The sequence below is a fragment of the Panthera onca genome, chromosome D4, assembly GCF_046562875.1.
Source record: "Panthera onca isolate mPanOnc1 chromosome D4, mPanOnc1 haplotype 2, whole genome shotgun sequence".
NCBI classification, from domain to species: Eukaryota; Metazoa; Chordata; class Mammalia; order Carnivora; family Felidae; genus Panthera; species Panthera onca.
This window is the reverse complement of record NC_138351.1, coordinates 92,233,067-92,242,154: the sequence shown is the minus strand read 5'-3', so window position 1 is coordinate 92,242,154 and position 9,088 is coordinate 92,233,067. Positions and strand designations below refer to the sequence as shown.

General features: G+C 65.9%; 1 long non-coding RNA gene across 2 annotated transcripts; it reads right to left on the bottom strand.

Annotated features, from left to right (window-relative positions):
• Positions 1-2,256: 2,256 nt before the first annotated feature.
• On the bottom strand, positions 2,257-8,055 carry LOC145713038 (uncharacterized). Of its 2 annotated transcripts, none has more exons than XR_014135994.1 (2): positions 7,000-8,055; positions 2,257-3,439 (listed from the first exon to the last, which is right to left on the bottom strand). It is a non-coding gene; the product is annotated as an uncharacterized LOC145713038 (long non-coding RNA). The 2 variants fall into 2 exon arrangements; XR_014135995.1 differs by lacking the exon at positions 7,000-8,055 and adding an exon at positions 3,960-4,391.
• Positions 8,056-9,088: the final 1,033 nt, after the last annotated feature.

Genomic DNA, 9,088 nt, shown 5'->3' with positions numbered 1-9,088 from the left:
GAGAAAGCACCGAGCCCGCCCCAAGAAAAGTCGGGGCGCCTGGGGGGCTCAGTCGGTGAAGCGTCCGACTTCGGCTCAGGTCCTGATCTCACCGTCTGTGAGTTCGAGCCCCGCGTCGGGCTCTGTGCTGACAGCTCGGAGCCCGGAGCCTCCTTCGGATTCCGTGTCTCCCTCTCCCTCTGCCTCTCCCCTGCTCGTGCTCTGCCTCTGTCTTTCAAAAATGAATAAACATTAAAACAATTAAAAAAAAAATGAGGAGAGCCAAGCGCTCTGAAAAACCAGTCCCCTGGTCACGTGGGAGTATCGTGAGAAGGAGGGCGGTTCCGTGCACTTTTCCCTAACGCCTGCCTGCGTTCCCGGGGTTGCCAGGCCCCCGAGGGCCCTGACGAAAGCGAAGCTTTGCAGATTCCTTGGCAGGTATGTTTCTTGCTGGTCCAGCGAGGTTTCACGTACTGGGTGGCTGCTCCAGCCTGTCCAGGGCAGACCTCGGGCATGAGCCCAGCCTCCCCTCATCCCCGAATCCCACCAGGCAGTGGGGGCCCGTCCCGCCGAAACGAACCCGGCTGGACACCCGCTTTGTTCTTTGGCGTCCGAGGTCTGTGTGACAGTGTTGACTCACCGTGCGTGCTTCCACGTGGCAGGAGACAAAGGTCCTGTGGCCTCATTCTATCCTTTTCTCCGCTGGGCAAAAGCCCAGGAGGGTGTCCAGGGAGTGGTGGCTCAGTGAGAGAGCCCAGGACCCACCTCACAGGTGGCCACGTGTGGCCGGGGCCTTCTCCGTGGCTGCTGTGGGGGGCAGGCCCTCTCTCTGGGCAGCCAGCCTTACGCCAAGGGTCCGGCTGCCTCCGAGGAGGGCTCTCCCGGGCAGGAATTAGGAACGGGAAATCTGGGGGGATCCAGAGAAGGCAGGAGAGGGGTGTGGCGGGGAGGTGGGGAGAGAGGCAGGCTCCCCGGGGCGTCCCGGGCGGGTGGGGGCTCTGCTCTGACCCCTGTGGGTTCTCCAGCGGAGCACGTGCTCTGACCCCCAGGTCTGACCCGGGCTCTTGAAAAGCCGCCCTCCCGTAAGTGAGCTCCGATGGGACGCAGCCCTTCCCACGGCCCCCAGGACACAGCCAGGCCATCGCGCTTCGAGGAGCAGCCAGCCTGCGCCCTCAACCTGCCCCGTCCCGCCCCGCTGACCGGTTGCCCTGCCCCGAGTTTCCGGGGTCAGATCCCTGCACAGGCTGGAGAGGTAAAGGAGGCACGGTGTCTGGGGCCTGTCCCCGGTGAGTGTTGCCTGTGTCCCGTTGTCAGCACGAATTTCCTCCCTTCAAGGATTTTTGTTTTATTGAGATGGAATTCACACGCGATGGACGGAACGAGTTTAAAGTGCGCAGTCCAGCGGCATTTAGCGCGGTCACGGTGCGGCACAGCTAAGCACCTCTTTACCCGGTTCCGAAACCTCTTCATCCACCCCAGGAGGAGCCCCGGCCCCGAGCCCGAGCCCCAGCCACCGCCAACCTGCCTCTTGCCTCTGCGGATTCGCCGACTCCCGACGCTTCATGTAAAAGGGACCCGACACCACGCGACCTTTCCTGTCTGCCTTCGCTCACGCGACAGGACGCGTCGGGGGCTCCCCGTGCTGTGGCATACGCCTTTTCCTTCTTCTTCTCTTGCGGGCCGTGCGGGTGGAGCCAGGATTCTTGCCCGCCCCCGGGCTCCCCATCCTGTCTCCGCCTCCTCCATGAAGCCTTCAAAGGGCGGACCCCTCTGGCCCGTCTGCCCGGGTGAGGACCTCAGCCTCGGCTTCTGAGCGTGGGCACCTCCCAGGCAGTGAGCTCGTGTCGCCCTTCTCCGTGGGTCCTCTGGGCGGTGTGCACAGTGGGCGCTTTGTAAGTGGCCAGGTTGTGACTCTCAACGGGCCCCTCCCGGTTGCGGCCCACCCCAGGACGTGGCTGCGGCCCGGGGCAGACCAGGACCAGCGGTCACCGGAGGGGCCCCGATGCCTCGCAGTGGTGGGCCAGGCGGCTTATCCAACCTCTTTCTCACTTCAAGGAAAACCACGTGCTTGGAAACTAAGATGTTGCCGGGAGAGCCCGAACGTCTTCCCTCTCTTCTGGAGAAACAGATGATTATTTTCCTTTCCTTTCCGTCTCCCCCCACCGCCCCATAGCCGAGCAGATGTTAACTCTCCAATAAATGGAAGGGAAAGAAAGAAAAAAAGACGAGAGACATTTAGCAAACTATAGCTGTGCAGGCCAGAGTTATCACTCTGACTTCAACTGGGACTATAAAATTTTATGAGCTATTAAATTGTCCTAAAGCTCCTTTAACATACAAACTCAAGTGTCTGAGATTACCCATTAAGAAAAAGTGGGTTACATGGGGAGAACTTTTTTACTATTTCCACTCGATCGTGTTCAATCAATAAAACTTCTAACTAGCCGTGCTGCTTTGGGCAGATTACGTGGGTCCTGCAGTGGACCGGCCGGCCAGTGGCCCGGACGCGCCCCGAGCGTGGCCACAGCTGGACGGCAGGGCTCCTGGCCCAGGAGGGTCACTCGAACCTTCCTGAAGGTGCTGCTTCCTGCCTGGGGTTGCACGACGGCCAGGCGGATTGAGCTGGAGGTGGGGCCCAGAGCCCAGCATGTGGCACAGAGGTGCCTGCCAAGAAGGCCGCCGGGAGCCCAACGACAGCGCCTTGGTGTGGACACGGGGCTCTGAGACCTCCCGAGCGGGACGAGGACCCCACACCAGGCGGCCTGGAGCGGGGCGGGGGTGTGTGTGTGTGTGGGGGGGCTGGTTGTCTCGGGAGGCGGGGGAGAGGGAGGACCCTGCTAAGGAGGACGGTGCTGGCCTGCCGTGTGCCGAGCACGTGTCACACGTGTGTCCCCCGAGCTAGCTCTCCAGGTGGGTGAGTCACCCCTCCCTTTCGGGAGGCGAGCCTGAGGCTCTCAGAGGATGTCCGGGCTCCTGACTGGTGAGCCACATGCTTGGCCCCTGGACGCCAGGCCAGGCGTGTCCCTGGGGTGGGGGGCTGAGCCCCGGGGTGGTGGGCATCTCACCAGGGGGATGGATGCAGAAGAGGGGTCCCCTAGCCGGTGGAGGTGCTCTCCCGCGGGGTCGCTCCCTGACCCGGAAGACTGTGGGAAGGCAGCCGCTGCTCCGTGGACAGTCCTCCCGAATCCTCCCAGGACCCCAGCTTGGAGAGGGGACAGAGGCCCGGGGAGGCACAGGCCACAGGGGGGTCTATCTGACCTCGGGCCGCACCAGGGGCTGTCTCCCCATAAAGTAAAACCCACGGCTCCGGGTGTGGTCCTGGCCGATCCCTTCTCCTGCGGCCTCGGGGTCCTCACCCGCAGAATGGGGTGACGGCACCCGCTTCACGGTGGGGTGCAGGGAGGAGACGGCCTCACAGCCGCCTGCACGTGAAAGGGCTGCACTGAAAAGAAATTAGATTCTGCGGGAAAAAAAGGAGAGATTTGGGGAACGACGGTGAATGACGGTCAGCCTTGCCTCTTCTCCTGGGAGGAGAAAGCAGGGGGGCGGCTGACGGTGGCCTGGCAGCCCGTGTGTGACAGGAACGTGAGGCCAGGCCGCCTAGGTGGGCCCCCGTGAGCCCAGGGGCAGGGCGAAGTGCCCTCCTGCTGGTGAGCTGTCCGCTGCGGGGAAGGTCGGGTTGCCCCTCGGGGGCTGGGCCCGTGGGCAGGCTGTCTGTCAGGCCTCACTGCCTTCCCGGCTTCCCAGGTGACAGCCAGGACTGTTCCGGGAGGGGAAGGGTCGACCCTGAGCCACTGTTGCCCCCGAGGCCCCATTTCTGCCCCGTCACGTCCGGTCCATAGACAACGGGGTGTGGGGGCCCAGGGACACCTTTCCTCCCTGCCCGGCAGCCGTGTCCCCAAACCTCAGGCGCTCAGGGCAGCCGGGAGGCAGGGAGGCTGGGAGGGCTGACCCCGGAATCCAAACCCGTTGCAACAGACCCGTTGGGCAATTCCTGTGGGGCCGTGCTCTGCCCGGAGCTTGGTTTCCTCATCCCGGGGTCTGGATCAGAGCAGACGCGGTTCCCTGGCTCCCTATCACTGTTTACGCGGCCGGCTCTGATCTCCTGAGCCTCTGGGGCCTGTGTCGGCAATGCTCAGGCCCGCGGGTCAGGGACACATTCCTTCCAGGCCTGTGGCCCCGGCCGCCCTGGTGCCTCTGGGCTCAGAGAGGGCTCGGGTCAGAGGCTTCCTGGGGCGGCCCAGGCGGGACGGGGCCGTGTCAGTTTGGATGTCGGGGGGTTGGGGGGGCGTTCCGGGGCTCGTGTCGGAGTGTGGGACAGGATGCGAAAGTCAGGCCTGCTGTGGAGGAACGTGCTCTGCCAGATGCCAATTAGCCTGGAATTTGGAGGCCTGTGGCCTCCCCGCCTGCCTGGCGACACCAGGCCGCTCCCGTGGGACCCTTTCTCCGATTCCTGGAGTCTCACGACCGGGGGACCCTTCTGGGGGTCAGAGGGCTCTCCGCCTCCTGCTCTCGGCTGGGTCTGGTGCAGGCCAGACCCCTGGGATCCTGACCCAGCCCTGCCACTGGCTGGGGGAGAGGCTGGTCAAGTCACTATCCCACTGTGGGCCTTGAGAAGGGAGGGGAGCCGTCAGAACTGCAAAGCGGACTGTGAATTAGGCAGCACCCCACCTTGGAGCCCAGGGTCTTTCTCTGCTCTGGAACCCCACCCCTTTGGCTAAAGGCTGACTTCTTTGTCAACAGTGATGCATCTCCAGGGCAAGGTCACTCGACAGCCCACTTTGCAGCCATTTCCACTCTAGTCTGAGTTAGCTCTTCAGCCAGCCTGCGCGCAGAGCCGGGAGGGAGGGGACGGGGTGCAGGCCATTTGTGGCGAGGGGAGCGGGGCAGGCTTCCCCTCTGGGGAAGCTGCACATCCTGAGGGTTCCTGGGAAGAGGGCCCCGGGGGGAGGAGGTATGGCCTCAGGCTGGGGGACTGCACGGGGGAAGGGAGGCTGGCACAGGGTGATGGAGCCCGTGCATGGCGACAGCTTTCCCTGTGGGGGGCTGGGCAGCCGAGGAGGGCTGTTTAGCAAGTGTGTGATGGGCTGGCACCCACGTTTTTGGGACACTGATGCTGGCAGTGAGCGCGTGGTAGACGGCTGGTGGCAGAGGTGGGGGCGGGGCTCCGAGCTCTTAAATATCCACTAAACCCCATTGAGAAACACCTGGCAGAGGAGGCTGGGGATGGGGGGACCCGGGACCCTCACGGCCTGTTGGAGAGCTCACCAGCCTTCGGCTGACGTGGCAGCCCGAGTTGGTGGCTCTGTCGCATGGGGCTCCCCCCAGACCTCAAGGCCCCTGTCTCCCTGATGATGAACCTCAGGGCTTGGTGGAGGCGTGGGGGAGGGGGGAGGCCGCTCCCGGGCTCCTGGAAGCTGCTCCTGGAACACAAGCTCTGTGACATGACATGTTAGCAGTGTCCCTGGGGAAAGGGCACTGGGGTACAGAGGTCCCGGGAGCCCGGGTGGAGGTCAAAGGGCATCTCTAGGCGGGAGGTGGAGCCTCTAACCAGACCTGCCCGCCACCCAGCACCCCTCTTGCTCCAGACCACGGCCCCCTCCTCTCGGCGCTCCCTGAAGTCCCGGGGGTAGGGAAGCCTGTTTCTGCTTTCCAGAAGACTCTCAGCTTTGTTTCCGCTTTCCTTGGCGGGCTGGGCGCCCCCTCTGCATCTTTGAGATGCCCCTGGGTCCCCAGAGGGCCATCCTGTGCCTCTCTCGTCTCCTCTTCCTGCTTGGACCGCTTCTCTCTCTCTGCACGGCAGCTCCCTGGGGCCTTGTTTGGAGAATTTCCTCAGGGATCCACACGCGCCTGTTTGTTTCTACAGGCCCGGGAGCCCCCACCTGCCCGCACGGGTCCAGCCACGGCCGGCTCTGCTCCCCACAAGGCAAGGGCCGCGTTGGGGACCCCTCAGGGCTCCGCCGGCCGGGGAGGGCGGCCCCACCCACGGGAGCACCCTAGAGGACACTGGGCACCGGAGGAAGTCCTCCCCGTGGCCCGTGTCCTTCCTTCTGAGGCGGGACTGGTGTCGCACAGAGCCCGGAGCCCGGCCCGGGGCCTGGGGCTGCTTCCCCGTCCGCTGAGGGAATGATGAGCCGGGGTGCCCGCCCTGCTGCCCTGACCCCGGCGAGAAGGGACCTGTTCCAGCAACCTCTCCTCCTTTCACGATGGGGAAGGGGGCCGTGGAGGGGCCGAGGGGCTCAGGGTCCCCCGGCCGGTGGCCGCTGTGGCCTGCCCCCTCCCCCACCCCAAATCTTCCTAGTCCCCATCGTTCCACCCCCTGCCCCCTCCCCCTGCACCCTCCGCTGAATTTTCCCACCCTGGCTTCCTCCTGCACGCAGGCGGGGAGGGGTGGCTCTGTCCTCCTGCCCAGCCTCCTCCCCCCGACAGGGTGGCACGCTGTGTTCTCCTGTGGCACGCTCACTTGCTCTCTGGCCTCGCCCACCTGCCCCCTCCCTGCCCCTCGGAGCTGGGGGGCCCTGTTCCTCCCTCCCTCCCTTCTCCCCTCCCCAAGGTGGGGTTTGGCAGCCAGGGGTTGGTGACCCAGCCATTTAGCCCTTAGGAACGGCAGCAGGCCCTGGGTCCAAGGTCTGTCGCTCTACCTACCGTGTGCCCCCGGGGCGTGCTGGGTGGGCCGGAGTCGTCTCCCCCAGGGCGGTCCGGGGGCCCGGTTCTCAGATGATGGGGAGGGGAGGCGGTGCAGGGGGGACCCAGCCCGGGGTCTGCCGCCTCCAGGGCAGGGCCAGCAGGTGCTATGTGGACACTGGGGCCCAGGGAGGGGACACCCAGCCTGACCCCCGGGAGGGGGCACCCAGACTGCGGCAGGAACACTGCCGCGGCCAGGAGGTCGGTCCCCTGTGCGTCGGTCTTGGCGGCTGGGCCCTGTCGCCCCTCCTGGCCTCTTTCCTCCCTGCCGGGACATGCCTGGTGCCTTTGTCGCTTTCCTGGGGCTGGGGGAGGACACCTCGGGCATCGGCAGACCTGTCAGACACCAGAGGGTGTCCCGAACACATGTCCCGCGGCCCACGGTCAGCGCAAGCCTGAAGACCCGGGGGGCAGCTCGGGGCACGTTCCCCGTCCCTCCCGTGGTGTCGCTGCCTCGCGCCTCACCGGGCCGGGATGCTGGAACAGAAAGCACGGTGTCTCCCTCAGTCCCTGGGCACTTTAGAAAGTGGACTCATTTGGCCTGTGGTTTCTGAGTGGTTTTGGCCCACAGGTACCCAGAGGCTCAGCCCTGCCGGGGAGTGCCACCCTCCCCCCGCCCCCAGCCGCTGGGAGCCCGAGGGGCGGACCGGCTGGCGGCCCCGGCATTGGCTGGCAGCCGTCACCCCTCACGCCCCCGCAGCCCCTCCCTGCCACCCGTTTCCTAAATGGGCCTCCTGGCGGGGAAGCCTCGTGAAGCAGCCAGGCTCGCAGGGAGCTCCTCTGCCTGCCCGGAGCCGCCCCCCGGGTTTGGGCAGGAATTCAGGGAATTGGCCGTTCCTGCCCCGCTTGGCTCGCCAGCAAAACAGAGGACAGAGCGGGCTCCCGGGCATGAGCCCCGGGGCCTCGACGCATAGAGAGGTGCCAGCTGTGTGCCCCATCCCCGCTCTGTGGGCAGGCCTGGGGGTGCCGGTCTGGCCTCTCGGGCAGGGAGGGGCGCAGCTCTGGGGCCAGGCAAATAGGGGGCACCTGTGACCTTAGAAGGATGTTCCCCTGGGTTTCAGTGTTCTCCTGCTTCACAGGGTTCATTTCACTTACTCATCAAGCATTAACTGAGCACCTACTACGTGCCTGTCACTATTCTGCCCAGTTCTCCTGCTGCCCCTGCCTGCAGGCCTCATACATTATCTTCCCCCCACCCCCCCCCCCCAGGCCAGGCTGATGGCCCGAGGCCACACGTGTGTCTCTCGCACAGCGTGGCACGTCTCACCCGGCCAGGCCCCGGTCTGTGCGTGTCCCTCCAGCAGGGTGAGCCGACCTGAGTACGGTGCTGTCCCTCCAGCACCCGGCCCTGAGTCGGGCACACGGCCGGGTCTAGCGGTGTGGGGGAGCAGATTACAGGGGGAGGTGACAGCCTCTGGCCCCTCCGCCGGGCGAGGCCGAGCGCCCTGACCCAGTCACCGAGCAGGGCCCGGACGTGGCCGCACGCCTCCCGCCTACGATGCAGAGGTGGGTGGTGGCGGCCGTGGTGCCCCGTTGCGGGCACCTTGCTGGGCAGCGCGGTCTGTCGGGCGGACTTCACATCTGCCCTGGCAGGCAGGTGGGGCTCTGCCCATTTTGCAGACAAGGCAAGTGACCACTTGCCTCAGGTCGACAGAGCCGGGAGCGGCTGAGGTGGCTCGAGAGCCCGGCCTTTGCCGGGAAGGCCAGGCTTTGGCGTCCGGACCACGCAAGGGCCCGCCTCTCCCCGCGCCTGGATGGGCCCCAGGCTCGCCTGCCCGCCCCGCTCGCCTTGGCCGCCGCCTCCTGCAGACGCCCTGCCTCCAGACGCGGGGTCGCCTCGTTCCACGGCCCTTAATTAGCTCCCCGGGGAGCGGGGCTCCCTGCTCCCGTCCAAGGGCGGTGCTGACCCGGGTCTCCTCCTGCTGGGTTCCCAGGAAGTGCTGGGATGAGCCGGGAGCCGTGCGTACCCACACGCGTGGCAAGCGACACGCACAGACACGGCACCCCCACCCCCCGGGCGCCCGCCCCCCCGCCCCCCGCCCCGGGCTCCCTCCTGCCGGCTCACATACAGAACCCAGTACGCTCAGGCCGCGGTCGGGAGCCCGGGCACACCCGTGGTGGCCTCTGAGGTGACCCAGCGGGAGCTGGGGCGGGGGGCAGCCCGGATGCCCTCCCACACGCACTCCTCCCGCAGCTGGGCCTCCTTTTGCCAGGCTTGTGTGTTTTCCAGTCCTTTGTGTCGGCAGAGGCTTTCAAAGCACTTCAGGCTTGTTTACTGAGCTGAGCAAGAACATTTTGTCTCCTCTGCGAGCCAGCCTTCCAGAAGCATCAGGAACGTGCCCGTCTCTGCTCTGGCCGGCCGTGCGCTGTGCCAGCAGCAGCCCCCAGCTCCTTAAAGGGACAGCTGGGTGCGCCCCGGAGCAGG